We start from the raw sequence: 15728 nt of genomic DNA, 5'->3' as shown, positions 1-15728 counted from the left end.
ACCCCGAACACTTAGCCTTGAACTCTGGTCTTGCTCACTCATGTGCCTAGGGAATCACTGGCCCTAGTCTCCTGCTGGGTGGAGCTGCAATCCTGGACCACATCGAAGACTCATTGTTCTGAGGGCCCAATATCTGTCTATGGATGTCCTTCATCACACATCTATGTTGCTCGCTTTTGAGTGTGGATCAGAGGCCCAAACTCTGGTTTGACCCCTAATTACCCAAAACCCTGTCTCTAAACATTAACATGACCCCCAACTCCCTTCTCTATCCCCAACACCATTCCTACAAACCTAAAGACCTTGTACTGAGTTCTTTCTCGGCACTACCTCAATGCCAGTTTGCTAACCGACAATGATTGTGATCCAACAACATATTTTAAAACTTTGGCACCCCCCATCTCTTCAATGCTAAAATCTGCCATCTTACATTGACCAAATGTGTGGGTTTGTTACGTTTCCACTGCAGCAGTCTGATGACAGGCTGTATCTCTAATTCAGGAGCCCTGAACAATTCTAATATTCACTTAAAAGCTAGACATTGTGAGTAAATAAATAAATAAAATCACTGAATACAAACTTATTTCAATGAGGCTTTCCTAATCCTCATTCAGTGAATGAGGATTCTAGTCTTATGTCAGGACTCCATTGGGTAAGGTTGGAGGCAGATACCTTTATGTAATTTTGAAGTACCCTTGTACATTTGGCATCATCTTTTTTTGTAATACCTAATGTCTAACTTCCCAAGAGGAGCATAGTGCTGGCAGTTTTCTTCAGAACTTATCATGGCCAGCACAGTTCAGTTTATCTGCTTTATTGTGACTGGTGGACTTAACCTTCAGCAAGTTGTTGGAGAGCATCATGTCACATTTGCCATATTTCATTTAATATTGCTTACAATTTTTGAAATGTGCTGATGAGCTTCCAAATTAATTTCTAGCATTTATTTTTAGGATTGGAAGTATTTTAATTTTAAATGGTATTAAATTACTGGATGTTTTCACACATGATATTTACAGAGGGCTCTAAGTAAATTATTCACCTAACAGTAATTCAGACAGATACTGTCTAGCCAGACTGGTTTGGTTTCCAAAGGAATTCATGTAGAGTTTGCATGCAAATTAATGAGTAAATGGAAGTTTTGCTTTCCTGAATTTCTCAAAATATTTTATACACATTTTCCTCTTAATTACAATGTTTTAATTGTGTGCATTTGAAATGTTTACAGTTCATTTAAAAACTTTTAATCTTTAACATAAAAAGATACTAAAATTTCAAAATTCAGGTAATTGAGGCATACAGAACTTTTAAAGAGCATCCATAATCAGGTGACTAGAATGGCACATTATACTTGATATAATTTGGACAATACCTTGTGCAGCAGCTCTTGGTATTTGTGCTGTGATTTGCTCTTTATTACTAGGGTTTAAGTATCAGTGTAGGATCTAGCTTCTGTGATCTTGGATCCCCTTTTTGTGATCAGCGTTGTATTATCACTGCTTTGCACATCCTAAATTTCTTGTTTGTAACTTACTGCTACAACAACTTTTTGCACCACTTCATTGATTTTCTACAGTTTCATTGGCTGGTTTTTCCTTTATCTATCATAATGTTGTTATCTGAATGCAAGCTATTTAATATTCCCAAAACAAAGTGAAATCCTCCAATCAATGATCTGGCATCCAAATTAGATGTTGCATGTATTTCAAAGTCTCTGGAGAAAAAACTGGTCTTCAGGTAATAAGCTAAATGCATGAATGAGCACCTGCTCTTAATTGTACTTGCCTCAGCACATTTGTGGTTTACTGAAGTCAACAGAACTAATGTTCAAAAAGTAGTAATGTTCAGCTACAACACTTGTGCATATTTAGCAAATGTCTGCCAATTCTTTTTAGAAACATGTTTTTCTTTGTAATTTCAAACATTAACCTCTTATTATTACAAAAGATAATCTTGCTGCTCTGTCAGTTCCAACTTGCTTCTCTATCTATGCTGATTCCTGGCTGCTTTTCAAATCCTTAGAATCTCCTTCACTTTTGTTTTGGATCCCTTTTTCTTGGGAGGGGGCACCAGATTATTTTGGATGAGATATTAAGATAATGCCAAATGTCTTGTTATAACAACAAAAAGAAAATTAAAATCCATTAAGTTGTATAGAAAGCTTGGATAGGTGGGTCCTGCCAGCATGTTTTCTAAAATAGATTTAAATAGGGTTTTGAATTCTGCATAAGTAACTAGTTCAGTTAGAATACTGGAGATAGATTTTGTTAATGAATAATAGTTGGATTTATCACAGTTCAGTGACATTCGGCAGTCGAACCTGGCTGTTTAAACTGCACCTGATGGAAACTAATTGGGCCTGTGTTCTGCCCAGATATTCTGTCCTAGCTTGGATTGTGCTATGCCACCTGCCTTGGTATTTTACCCCGGTCTATTTGACTTGTCAGTAGTTAACGCAATCTTAACAAGATATTGAGCCAGGCATATAAATGTCCTCAGGGTGTCCATTTCAAGTTTGAATATGTAAATGATGCAGATTGTGGTGCTGGGCAAAGGGGGTGATCTTTGAGCACTGTCTCAGGGGCCAGCTTCAGATTTACCTCAATGTTGTGATTGGGAGAGGGGGTAGGGAGAAGAAATTACCTCACCTGGGGTTTGTGTGTTGATGTCATGTTTAATATTGAATTATTGTCCATGCATGGTGTTTTGCCTATTCCTTCTCTGGATCAGGAAGGCAAAAAATATAAATGCTTAATTTCTGATGCAGATTAGCCTGTTATAGCAGTATTGCAATGCATATTTGTAAAATGAGTAATTTTCAAGATGTCAAAGTCCAGTTGTAGAAATGCTTCAGTGCAAGTAGTTTCTTTCCACATTCTTTTAATTGACATGTGATGCAGTAATTTTCCTTTCTTCTCTCTTTAAGATAGCCGAAGATCAGGAGAAAAAAAAGTCAATATCCTCTCTGATTTAAATGGCTTTGATCTTCAGCCAGTACTCCATTGGAGAATTTTGTTTGGTATTTACGAGGCTATCGGATCCTGGTGAATTCTTGTCAACAGTTATCTTGAAGGAGCCGAAGGACTGGGCTTTATCTGTGACGGGCAAGAGTGGAGCAGAGGGAAGTCTGACATTTCATTTCGGACTGTTATTGATTGTGATGGAGCCCATATTCTCATGGGTGGACAGTGAATAGTATAAGTTGGAATGTAGCTATTTAAGTCACTACTCTTTGTCTAAGACTTGTCTCAATCAAAATAAAATTACTGCAAAAATTTCTAAGGGTGAGTAATGGATAAAGACTAGTCTCTTTATTTTGATTCCTGTTTTTTTAATTATGTAATGCAGTAGTTTTAATACAGCAAGTATAAAATGTCTAAATACTGCAATTGCCCACTGGTCTTGCAAACAATTGCAGGGCATAATAGGCATTATTTGTAACTTCATTAGCATTTAGCAGCATATGATTATCTCTGCACCAGATGCAAAGCTTGCAGAAGGCCTGTGTTGCCTCTTCCTCCAGTAACATTGGATATGTTCCAAATGCACAAGTAATGCTGAAGTAGTAATGGTTTGAAAATAGTTCCGTACTGTAACCTGAAGATGAAATTGTAACATGATGAGTTTACAGTGGAGAAGAGTTAATTAATAAAAAGATCAAGTTTCCAGGGGGAGTCCTTATTGAAAGGCATTTAATGTTGACTCTTTGACATTGAGCAATATTGTGGATGCCATGATTTGGTGTTTTCTAATTACACCCTGTTTTCATTGTAGAATGATGACTAGCTGTAATGTTTGTTTTGCACAACAATGCTAAAATAACTGCATACTGTCAACCTTTTGAAGATTTAATGAAGAGGAAAGTAAAATTTAATGAGGATCATGTCATGCCTGAAAAATAATACCTGACTGGTTAAAGGGGGTTAACAGATTTATTGAATGCATTGTTCTCGTGTTTAGAATGATTGGGGCCCGGAGTAAGTTATATTTTGTATAGTGGAGCTCGCTAATTCTGACTGAGTCTAATTTGTTTCAAAAAGATTGTCCTGTTTTAACCACTGAAAAAAGCACTACCTGATGCTTACCAGTGTGTCCTTGCTCAGTCTTGTTCTTCAGAGATGCCTTTTTGAGTATTCCATAATGTGCCAGTTAGTTATCATGTCTTCATGACTTGGAGCCATACACATCAGTAAGCCTGCCCTGTATTCTGCCCAAATATTCATTAAAGGTAATGTTCTTACTATGCAGATGGATTTTAAGGCTATGATAGGAGGGGTTAAAAAAAATCACTTTTGTTCCTAGCTTTGTCCATTTGATCCTGCTATAGTCTCTCTAGTTATCAAATTAGGCAAGTCTGAAATGCAGTCCACAATACAAGGAATGGACACTTACGTATTGAGAATTGATTATCTGCAGAACAAAATGAAAACACGAGCAGTTGCCTTCAGAAGGGAAATCTGGAGAAATGGAACAGTTTAGAAACAGCTATTTTGTATGGAATGTACTTGCCATGTGGGACTAGGGGGATCAGCAAACACATTCTGCAGGAGTTGAGAATGTAATTTGAAGTGAAATTTGAGGTGGTATTCACTCCTTGACTTCCTCTGGTCCATTTTTCTTAAAAGTGCGCAAATGACCTGTTTCAAATATAGGGTTTTGGGGTAATTCAGTTGTCAATCTCTTTATACAGCTAGGAAGCCTGAAGACTTATTTGAAGGATTCCACCACATTCCCAGTGCCCCTTTTTTTGTTGCAAATTTCTGCATGAGGTATGTAAGCAAACTTAAGTAATCAGTGTCATACAGACAAATTTAAAATTTGGTCTTTTAACAGAATTTTATATTTTTGTTCCTGCAATATCTTTGTTCTTTTGTCTTTTCCGTCTTGTAATTGTTTCCAATACCTTTCACAGAAGTCATGTTTAAGGATTTTTGTCCATTATTAAATGGAACAAAGTTACTGATTTGATTCTTCATTGGGGGAAAAAAGTATCTGGACATTTATTTTCTGGTTAAAAATACCATTATACAAAATGATAATTGTTTAAAAATAAACCTGGTTTTTGCTAGCTAGAATGGTTAAATTCTAAGATCCAGTGCTGATATCCTGTTTGTGAGAATTTAAAAAATTTAAAGTCTGTACGCATGGATGTTTTTCTCCTACAAATGTACCAACAAATAGACAATAAGTGCTAAAGGCATTTTCCTACATGTACAGATTCAGTCACTCTGCCTGTTGCCAACTTGATTTCAGGGACATCTCTTTATCATGGTGAGTAATCAAAAGACTCGAGCCCTTTTTGTGAATCTGTGTGTTGAAACAAAAATATATGTATTTACAGTACCAAAGCTATCACTTATTTTATCTTTAAAATTCCATTGAGTAGAAAATTTGATCCTGAAAAAAAAAGCTCTAATTGCTGTTTGTTTATTTTTGCATCCTGAAAGAGGTCCTCTGCATAAAAATATGTTGTGATGATTAAAGGCTACTGCAGAGTGTGTGTGTGTGTGTGTTTGTGCACAGATGTGTGTATGTCTCCTCAGAGTTATAGACGAAGTTTCAACTCCTCCACTTGCATTAGCATAAGTAAGCCAATTGGATTTGGGAAAAACTTATTAAACAATTCCCTGGAATAATTAGCAAGCTGTGACATGTATGGGACAGCATAGAACCTCAACTTCAAAGACCCTGCACTGAAAATATCAGTCTTAAATTGGATTTAATTTCCTGGATAGTAAATTGCAGTGAGCGATTCTAAGTTTACATGATGTGTACAGGAAAAATTTTATTTTGTGATTGTATCAGTTAATTTTAAAATGTGCGCTGCTGTAATTGTAAACGCTAGTGAATTGTATTCAGTCTCTGTATGATTTTGCTTTCCAACAGATTGAATTTGTGTATTTACTAGTGCACTTCCACTGTACAAACTGCTGATTTGGAGTAGCAACAGCAAGGTGAAAACTAATCAGCAATAAAGTCTATTGAAACAGTTTGTATATCTTTTTTTTTTGTAGTGCTAACACTGCATCTGAACTCCATTTGGTTCTATTTCTCTATTGTAAAAGTTATTTTTGACCATATCCCATGTAAATTTATTAACATTTGAGAGAATTGGAAACCAAAAGGTTACACAATACAGTACCATAGGGAAAAGCTGAGATTGTTAGTTCAGCCTCGTGATAATTGAATTACACACTTACAGCTTTTATTTTTGGACTGTGATTTTTTTTTTTTGGTTTATAATTTCCTCTCTCCACCCTACCCTCCAACCCATTTATGTAATAGGGTTACTTCAGAAATATAAATTTGATTGGAAATAATGTGGTTTATCTTAAAATTATTTCTGTGCCCCTGAAAGAATTTGTCTTTTCCTGTCAGTTTGGCCAAGTATACCAACTTCTTTAAATAAATATTCCCCTCTGTATATTTGAAGGTGAGCGATGAATGAACCTGCTGAGTAATAACTGTTTTAAACGACAATAACTCCTATTTATGAGTTGGTAGTTTTTTGCAACAGGTGTACCTCCAAGATTGAATGTTAGTTTCTGTGCAGTTTAGCATTTATTTCAGCTTGTTTTTGTTTACCCATGTAACATTGTTGTAATTGTGCCTCAAAGCCTCAAAGTCTTGCACTGAATACATTTTTTTTTGTAAATTGAGTAATTGCTCAAGTTACTGGTGTTGACAAAATAATATAAAGCAGTTCCAAATAAGGGGAAAAAATTAATGACAGTCATTGATTTTAAGCCACTAATAAGTGTGTGCTTTTCAGCATTCAGTATAATATTTCCATTGAATGCCTGCTTTGTCTGATAATCTGAGTGTTGATATCAGGAGAGAATACAAAATGGTTTTTGTCCTGTCAGGCAATCTGTGATTAGATTTCTTTTATGTGTGTTTAACCAGCAAATATCTTGTACGTAGATGACCATCTCATACTTTTCCTGGAGTGCAACAGTAGCATTCTATTTTGTATTGCTTTGCTTCAGATGTGATCAGATCTGGAAATAGTTTTCAGTTCAAAAATTTGTAAATAAGCATGCTTTGGTTTTATTGATTTGAATAGCTTTCTCTTCTCCCTATAACATCAGAGTTATGCTTTGAAGCAACTACTGTTTCAGTAGTTTGGATAGAAGCTGTTTTACTTTTTAAAAATAACTAGGTAGGAATTCAATTTGCATATGTTACAGCATACCTTGTTTTTTGAAAAGAAAGTCAAAGGTGCCATTATATTCTGCAGGATGTCTAATAGAAGTTGAGGAACAATCATGTTTTAAAGTTTACTTTTGGTTTTAAAGGAGGATTTGTGAAAGAGCAAGTTACTTACATATTCATGTCCTGTATAGGATACATTGGTTTAAGGGGAAACTAAATGAACCTTCCACTGTCAAATTACCTTGGTGAATTAAAAGATTCATCATCTTGTTCAATTTTGGATATGGCCTTTCAATGTTGCTAAATGCCCCAAGGCTCATTATAGGACTTATCAAATATAATTTTGATATCAAACCACCTAAACAGTTAATTAGAACTGGAGTATAAAGCTAGTAGCAGTTTCAATGACCAGAAAACTACTGAGCTATCTTTTTTATGTGGTTCACTAATTTTTGCAGTGTAGGAAATTTGCTGACCTTATCAGGTCTGTATCCTAAATTAGGCACTGAGCATCCCTTAGCAAACTAGTCTGTTCAGGAAAAATCATAGTTTATCATTATTTGCCTAAGTACATGTATGCACACGTGCAATGACAAACTTGCTTGCAGCAGCAGTATCACAAGCACATAGGATCATATAAGCAGCATTCACAAAAAAAAGTTATACACAATTTTCACAAAAAATGTGTAAAAATACCAAGTTCTGTAGGCCTGCATATGTTTATCCATGAAAGGTGGTGGACAGTTAAATGATTAATGCAAGACTGAGACTTCAGGAGTATCCCCATGTGCCAAATAAGTGCAGAAGCTTTTGCAACCATGTTCAGTCAAAAGTGCTGAGTGGGTAACCATTATGAAATCCCTGTTATTCAAAGTTAAAGTACATTTATTATCAATGTATGCAGTATACAACCCTGAGATTCATCTACCTGCAAAGAAAACATAAAACACCCAACGTGCAAAAAGAGAAAACAAGTCATGCAAAAGGCAAAAAAACGATCAATTACACAGAATATTAAACATCAAACAGTCTAGGGATGTTCAGTTTAGTTCAGTTCCATTTAGTGTTGCTATTCATTGATGGCAGAGCCAGTCTACCCTGATCAAAATTGCACAAAATAACAATTTTTTAAAAAGAGTAACCAGAAAAACTTGACAGGAACTATAGAGTCCTCTTAAAAATGAGTCCAATCCACAAACTGCACTGATCAAACCTTGCCCAAGAACAAAGACTCCTGCACCTTCCTTCAGCAGCAGCAGCAGCAAGCGAAAGAGATACCAGTCAAATGCAGGCACCACCTTCTGGCAGCAGTGAGTGAGAGGGCAAGGGAGACCAGTCAAACACGGGCATCTTCCTCTGGGCAGCAGCAAGCAAGAGGGAGACTGGTCAAGTGCAGACAGACACCACCGAGCTCCATCGCTCACCTCCCGCTCTCATCCTTGTTGATTGCAATCTGGCTCGACGCTTTAATCGGGGAGGAAAAGAGCAGGTCGTGGGTTCACGCTCCGCCATTAGGTCACACAGTCCATTTTCAACCACGCTGAATTCCATCAAAGGCAGCAAAAGTACCAGGTTGCTCAGTCGGCCCAAAAACATATTATCAAAATGTAAATTACAGGCTCCAATCATACACACATTAGTAGAAGTGTGTGTATGTGTATGTATGTATATATATTATGTTGTAGTAGGTTTGTGAACTGTAGCTATTGGTCACATAAAGTTGGTCTACAACTTTTTTCATACACTTTACCTGAGGTTCAGTGCTCTCAGTTTCACGAAACAGCAAAGGGTTGGACCAAGTGGCATTCACTATTACACTGAGCAATTGCACCGCAGCAAGTAGCTCCACTTCAGACAGACCGATCCTATACGGTTACAATATAACCTGGAGAATTACTAGGCTTTTTCTTGCTCACACCAGGAAGGGTCATATTTTAAATGTGGAATGGATGATCGTGTTTTAAAAAAAGCCCTATTGGTGCTGAAAATCTGAAATATAAAGAAAGTAAGTATTGTCGTGTAGAGATGCATATAACCTGAAAAGTTAACATTGTTTTTCTCTCCATCAGTGTGCTGCCTGACTTAAGAACATAAGAAGTGGGAGGAGTGGGTAGGCCATCTGGGCCCACCACTCCTGCTCAACCATTCAATTAGGTCATGGCTGATCTTGCGATTGGCTTACCTCCACCTTTCTGTCTTTTTCTCCCATGATCATAATGCAAAAATCTATGTCTCAAATAGATATATTGAAGTAGCTTCCCCTGCTTCCTTGGACAAACAACTCCACTGATTCACCACTGCGAAAAGCAGTTCCTCCTCATCTCTGTCCTAAATCTATTCCCCAGAATTTTGAGGCTATATGCCCTCTAGTTCTGATCTCACCTACTAGTGGAAACTAATTTCCTGCCTCTATCTCATCTATTCATTTCATAAATTTCTGCTTCTGTAAGATCCCCTCTAATTCTTCTGAATTCTACTTAGCATAGCCCCAGATAACTCACTTTCCTCATGGGTAGAGTGTAACCACAGGTGATTCAATTTCTCAGTGAATTGCTGGGCATTTTCTGCTTTTAATTTCTTTTTGATTCATGTTAAATTGATGGATTGGTGGGAAAGAAATTAACCATTTATCATTTAATGCTTGTGCATCTGAAATAAAAGAAAAATACTGTTTACATTCTGGAGTAATAAATGTATTTGTACTTTTTACTTGGAAGTATAGAGCCCCCATGCTTGTGTATAAATAGATTGAAAGCACAGACAATGGTTAACAAAGCTATGGATTTGTTCTGAGTTAGAATAGAAAATATGTTTTTTAAAAAGCAATGTTAAACTAATATGCTTTTAAACAATTCTGATCTCATTAAAACATTGTTAAAATAATACCAGTACTGAGAAATTGAATTTTGTGGAATAGTTCTCTATTATTGAGATACAGCAAGGAATAGGCGCTTCCGTCCCTTTGAGCCAGCAATCCCCTGGTTTAATCCTAACCTAATCACAGGGCAATTTACAATGTCTAATTAACTTGCAACTGGTAGTTTAAACAGTGTAGGTTTCTTAATGCCAATACTAATAAAATAGAATTTTTTAGATGTTCATGAGTGGAGTCAGTTAAGTGGCCATAGTGCTATTTCTTTTGGAAAAAACATGAACCATGATAGAAAAATATAAGGCAGTCACTGATAAATTACAAGAAACTTTTAAGAAGACAGAAGACAATATCATAAGTAAATAGAAAATTTTTAAAAGAAATGCAGGCATAAAATAGAAAGTTCAAAGGATATGTCACTGGAATCAAATTAAGAGGAGTAGCAGCTGGCTTGAGAGTCAAATTAACATTGCCTTGGACGCATTAGATTAAATGTCCTCTTTCTGTGCTGTATGTGTTTTGCAGTATGACGTGCTGTGCAATACATATTTGGGGATTCTATCTTGGTGACTGTCCCATAGAAATTTGAGTTCTAATTGACAAATTGGTGCATAAAAAAATAATAAATGATTCAAGCTTGTGTGCTGATTTTAAATAAATAATTCAATACAGTCTGGTATATTTTCAAAGCTATAATAAAATGTTTTCTGCACAAAAATAATTGTATCACTATATGTTCCCTAGTTAGAAATTTTGGATGAGTAATTATTTTCTGTTTTATTGTTCTGTTCTTATATTTAGTTAAAAGTTTGTTCTTTTTTTCTTCTGTTTGCTAACTGCTCTCATCTTTGCTTCAATCAATTTTACTACTCATTCCTGTCTTTCCTCTGGTCTATTCTGCCAGCATTACTCTTTGGCAATCGCTGTCTCTATCTCTCACTCCTCTCTAAGCTTGCCATCTATCTCTACTATATATAACTTTCCTCTGCCCTTGGTGCACCTCCACAGATACTTATTATTAAATATTTGTACTGTTATGTGCAACTGGCAGTTGGGTATAAAGTAACTTAAATTTTGTGGGTAACATTTACTTTTTCGGCAATGGAAACTACTTTGGAAATAAATAAAGGTTTTTGATTGCTAGCCATGCATATTTGGTACATTTTGGCTCAGCACTGTTTCTTTGACCTGGTTCCCAGAGAACTGAAATTTCAATGTCACAAATCTGTGCCAAGATATTTGCAAAGTTGAGTCCAGCAATAGAGCACAATGTTCTGAAAGTGCCTCCTAAGCACTAGAACATATTGGGACATCCTGGAGTTCATAAAGCCATTATTCAAGTAACAGGGTGTTATTTTAAATGCAGCAAAAAGCTGTAGATTCCACCAATAAATTGCATTCACTATTTGGAAGCTGCTTTTGCAGCATGTGTTAAACTTGAAAGCCTGCCTCCTTATTATGGCAATAACACTTCTGGACTGATGCAATTTTCCATATAGGATTTGGAAAAAATGCAGAATTAGGTTTATTATCACTGACATATGTGGTGAAATGTGTTGTTTTGGGGCAGCAGTGTACTGCAATACATGGAGTATAGTACAAATTATAACAGTATGCATATATGCAGAGCAAAAATAGTGACAGTATTCATGGTTTTATGGACCATTCACAGATCTGAGGCTCCTGTTGCTTCTCCCTGATGGTAGTAATAAAAAGAGGGCATGTCCTTGGTGGGCTCCTTAATGATAGATACTGCATGTTTTTTTTCTTGACACATTGTCTTTTGAAGATGTACTTGATGGTGGGGATGTTAGTGCCCATGATGGACCTGGCTGAGTCTACAACCATCTGCAGCTTTGTTTTTTATCCTGTGCAGTGGTCCCTTTATACCAGGTAGTGATGCAACCAGTCACAATGCTGTCCACTGTAGAAATTTGCTAGAGTCTTTAGTTACGTACCAAATATCCTTAAGCCCCTAACGAAGTGTAGCCACTGACATGCCACCTTCAGTGCATAAAAATGTTAGGCTCAGGATAGATCTTAAGCGATGTTGACCCCAGGAACTTGGCCTCACTCGGCCCGAAACGTCGACTGTCCCTCTTCCTAGAGATGCTGCCTGGCCTGCTGCATTCACCAGCAATTTTTATGTGTGTTGCTTGAAATTCCAGTATCTGCAGATTTCCTCGTGTTTGCACTATATCCAGTACTGGCCCCTTGATGTGGACGGGAGTGTTTTCCTTAATTTTCTCATTCCTAAAGTCCACAGTCAATTCCTTGATATTTCCAAAGTTGAGTCCAGCAACGGAACACAGTCACTCTTCCAAAGCAATACTCAAACTTGGGGATGTTGCTGTGTGAGATAGCATGGACACAAACTTGTGGGTTTCATCACATCATGGCTGTGCTGTGGGAGAGGACAATCATTCACTCTATACTGCAAAGGCTGAGCTAAGGAGTAATTTCTTCACTTAGTGAATATGTGGAATTGAGAGCCAGAAGTGGTTGAGGCAGGTACATGGAGGGAGAGGGCCCTGTTGGGATATGGGCTTACGCAAGAATTTGGGACTAGTCGGGTGGGTCCAGTGGTCAGCATGGACTTGTGCCAAAGGGCCTATTTCCATACTGTGTTGCTCTGTGACTCTAAATATCCTCCCCATTTTACCCTTTGAGCCTCCAAGAGGTCAAAAGACATACCGGTTGGTATGTCAGTTGGTCATTATAAATTGGCCCCTGATTAGGCTAGGGTTAAATCACATTACTGGTGGCACAGTTTGAAGGTTTGGAAGGGCCTATTCTGCACAGTATCTCAGTAAGTAAGTAAATAAATATTGAATACTTATGCAAGATCACTTCTCATCTTCTATACTGTAAATTTTGTCAGTTCAATCTGCCTTCATGTGACAGGTTTGTCATTCCAAAATTCAGTCCAGTGAATCTTAAATGGCACTCCCTCCACTGCAAGTATGTCTTTTTTTAATGCAAAGAGACTAAAACATATGCAATACTTTGGGTGTGGTCACCTCAACACTTGAGATAATTGTAGTTGTAAGTGGTTCTAGTCTGTATGTTCTAATTTTAGTTAATGAAGTAGGATAAACTTACTGCCAATTTCTTTAAATGCTCATTCCTTAACCCAGTAACTTAGCGAATGTTTACAAGCTGTTTCTGTAGATGTTTTAGAGGAGAAATGGGAAAGAATCAGTATTTCCAGTTTTATGTTTCATTTGGCATATACAGATCGAACTCGTCTGCCTGTTTCTATAATTAAACACAGTAGTCGCTATTAATACATGTAAGACAGAGGTGAAAATTTTGCTTTGACTTTGTGTAATGTGATTCTGCCTTATCCTGGCCTTATCGTTATGATTTGAACTGAGTGTGTGATTTCCTGTTCGATCAATAGTTGGTCAAAGTTTGCTGGGTTTGAAGCAACCTAACTTGCCCTCAGCTTTTGCTTTGCGACAGAACTTAACAGGGGCTTCATGGAATGGGGAAATCTTTAACCTGAGCATTTTAGCAGATGCCTCATTAGTTTCACTTTCCATTCCCTTCGTATTTGCTTAACAAACACCCTCCAGTCCTTTCAAACCTTGTTCTTATCTCCTGTGTAGCTCGCTTAAAAGTTCATCACAAATACTGGGTTCAGGCTGCTACTTGTTCCTCCACTTCGTTATTCTTCTCCCTACCAAGTCCTTGAAAACTCTTTATCATTAACCATGACTTCATCAATCTGAGTAATTTCTGATCTTTTACTGAAGCCTTTCTGACCAAACCATAAGCACTTACAAGCTCAACCAAAGAGAATGCAGATGCTCAAGTCTGAACCAATAATCAATCAGCTGCAGGAATTCAGTGGATCGAACAGCATCTGTGGGAGGAAAGGAAATGTTGATAGTTGGGGTCAAAACCCTGACAGTGGAGAGGTGAGGTGCCAAGTATAAAGAAGAGGAGTGGTAAGGAAGGATTCTTAGGTAATTAGAAGACTAGGAAGGGTGTAATCCATCTATCATTTACCTGCCACTGTCCCTCAACTCCACCCTCGCTCACAACCCCTACCCAGTACTAGCTTGACATTTTACACCCTCCTTGGTCTTCTAATCATCTCAGAATTTTTAATCGCTATTCCAGTTCTGTTTTTTCTGTCATTCTCTTCACTCAGCCCTGATGCAGGGTTTTGACCTGAAACATTAATTCCTTTCCTCTGCTTGACTTGCTGAGTGCCTCCAGCAGGTTGGTTGATGACACAATCCACATTGTTTTACTCCTGGTGGTTTATCGCTTCTACCTCCTGGAAAACTATTCTCCACATCCTCATTAATCTGTTGCCAATGTCATGAAGCCTCCCAACATATTATTAAATCTTGTTTAAAAATGCAGTCTACTTTTCACATTTATTTCAAGTGTTGTGATTCAATTCCTCACTCAGCAATTCTGATGTAACACCTTAAATTGCTTTTAAGTTGTAAAGCATGTGTCTTTTTAAGTGCTTTTCTGTATTCACCTGTTGGAACTTCAGTTCATCCACTAAGCTATCTCCTTTGTTTCTCATATTGGTTCTGTGTGCTTAGTGTTTCCTTCAAGTGTGGGGGAAACATAATTTAGTTATGTGTGTTTTCTTTCTTGTTGCTATATGTTGGATATAATTTAAATTGAATAATTTTGTATTTACTTGTGATACTACCTCTTTGCAGGGTTCCATCAGCAATAGGGCCTGTTAAGAATTGGCAGCACTTTCTCCTGGTGCTAATTTTACACCACATTGTTCAGTCTGTGTTCAGTTTACCAATCTACTTGTGCTTTCCCTCAGCCTTCCTTTGCTGCTACTTCATGCTCTTGGGCCTTTATTATCTGCTGTTTCTCATTCTTGTTTGGGTGTAGGGACAAGTGCTGAAGTGGGTCTTTGGACTCTGGATTTCTGTCTTTGGGCTTACAGATATCCCACCTCTCCCGGAAGTTCCGGGAGCCTCCCGCATATGAATAGTGGCTCCCTGATGCCTGCAAATTACATACAATATCACGGAAATCAATTTTTTTGAGAACGAGCAAGAGAAAGCGAGAGAAAAAGCAAGAGAGAGCACGAGGGAGAAAGCATGCGAGAGTGCGAGAGAGAGAGAGAGAAAGCAAGTGAGAGCGTGAGAGCAAGCAAGCGAGAGAGCACGCGAGCGACCACAAGAGAGAGAGAGAGAGAGCGCAAATGCGCCATGGCAGAGTGTTCCAAAAAAAAAGAAAATATAAAACGTATGTCACCCCAGACTACACTAAGGTATACCCCTGCCTAATAGGGGTTAAAGATAATGACAGTATTGCTCGCTGCACTGTTTGCAACAGTGACTTTTCTGTTGCCCATGGTGGGTTAAGACTTGTTGAGGTGAGTTTAACAGGTGTCATTCGTTCATTAGCATAGCTAACGTTATTTAAACTAGCTGGCCAGCTGCTAAGGAGTTACTCTATTGCAGACATCCCACCTCTCCCGGAAGTTCCGGGAGTCTCCCGCAAATTGATGGTGCTACCTCCCTGAAATGAGTTTTTGCAGGGTGGGATGTCTGGGCTTAATTGAAGAAGCCTAAATTTTCCACCAAGAACAAATTGATGGTTTTCAAATTCAGTCCTTGCTTACTGCTTGTCTTTGCATTGCAGTACATAAAATCTGTGAATTTATTGTCAAAATCCTCTTAAAAATGCATGGATTGACAGGAAGTGT

At 37.6% G+C, this 15728-nt stretch overlaps 1 protein-coding gene across 10 annotated transcripts in view; it reads left to right on the top strand.

The window, feature by feature from the left end:
- pwwp2b (PWWP domain containing 2B) overlaps positions 1-15728 on the top strand; it is a 73421-nt gene that overhangs the window by 33453 nt on the left and 24240 nt on the right. The window contains exons 4-6 of one of the 10 annotated variants that reach the window (XR_011882718.1): positions 2927-4769; positions 5218-5271; positions 5887-5990. The exons of 1 other annotated variant lie outside the window; for it this stretch is intronic. The gene's annotated coding sequence lies outside the window, so the exon portion shown is untranslated. Of the gene's footprint in view, positions 1-2926; positions 5991-15728 lie in introns of those variants that run through there. 8 more of the 10 variants (XR_011882719.1, XR_011882714.1, XR_011882717.1 and 5 more) reach the window with 8 other exon arrangements.

This window comes from Mobula birostris, chromosome 21 (genome assembly GCF_030028105.1).
Source record: "Mobula birostris isolate sMobBir1 chromosome 21, sMobBir1.hap1, whole genome shotgun sequence".
NCBI classification, from domain to species: Eukaryota; Metazoa; Chordata; class Chondrichthyes; order Myliobatiformes; family Myliobatidae; genus Mobula; species Mobula birostris.
Note: the sequence above shows the minus strand (reverse complement) of the source record. Positions and strands in the feature narration are given on the sequence as shown.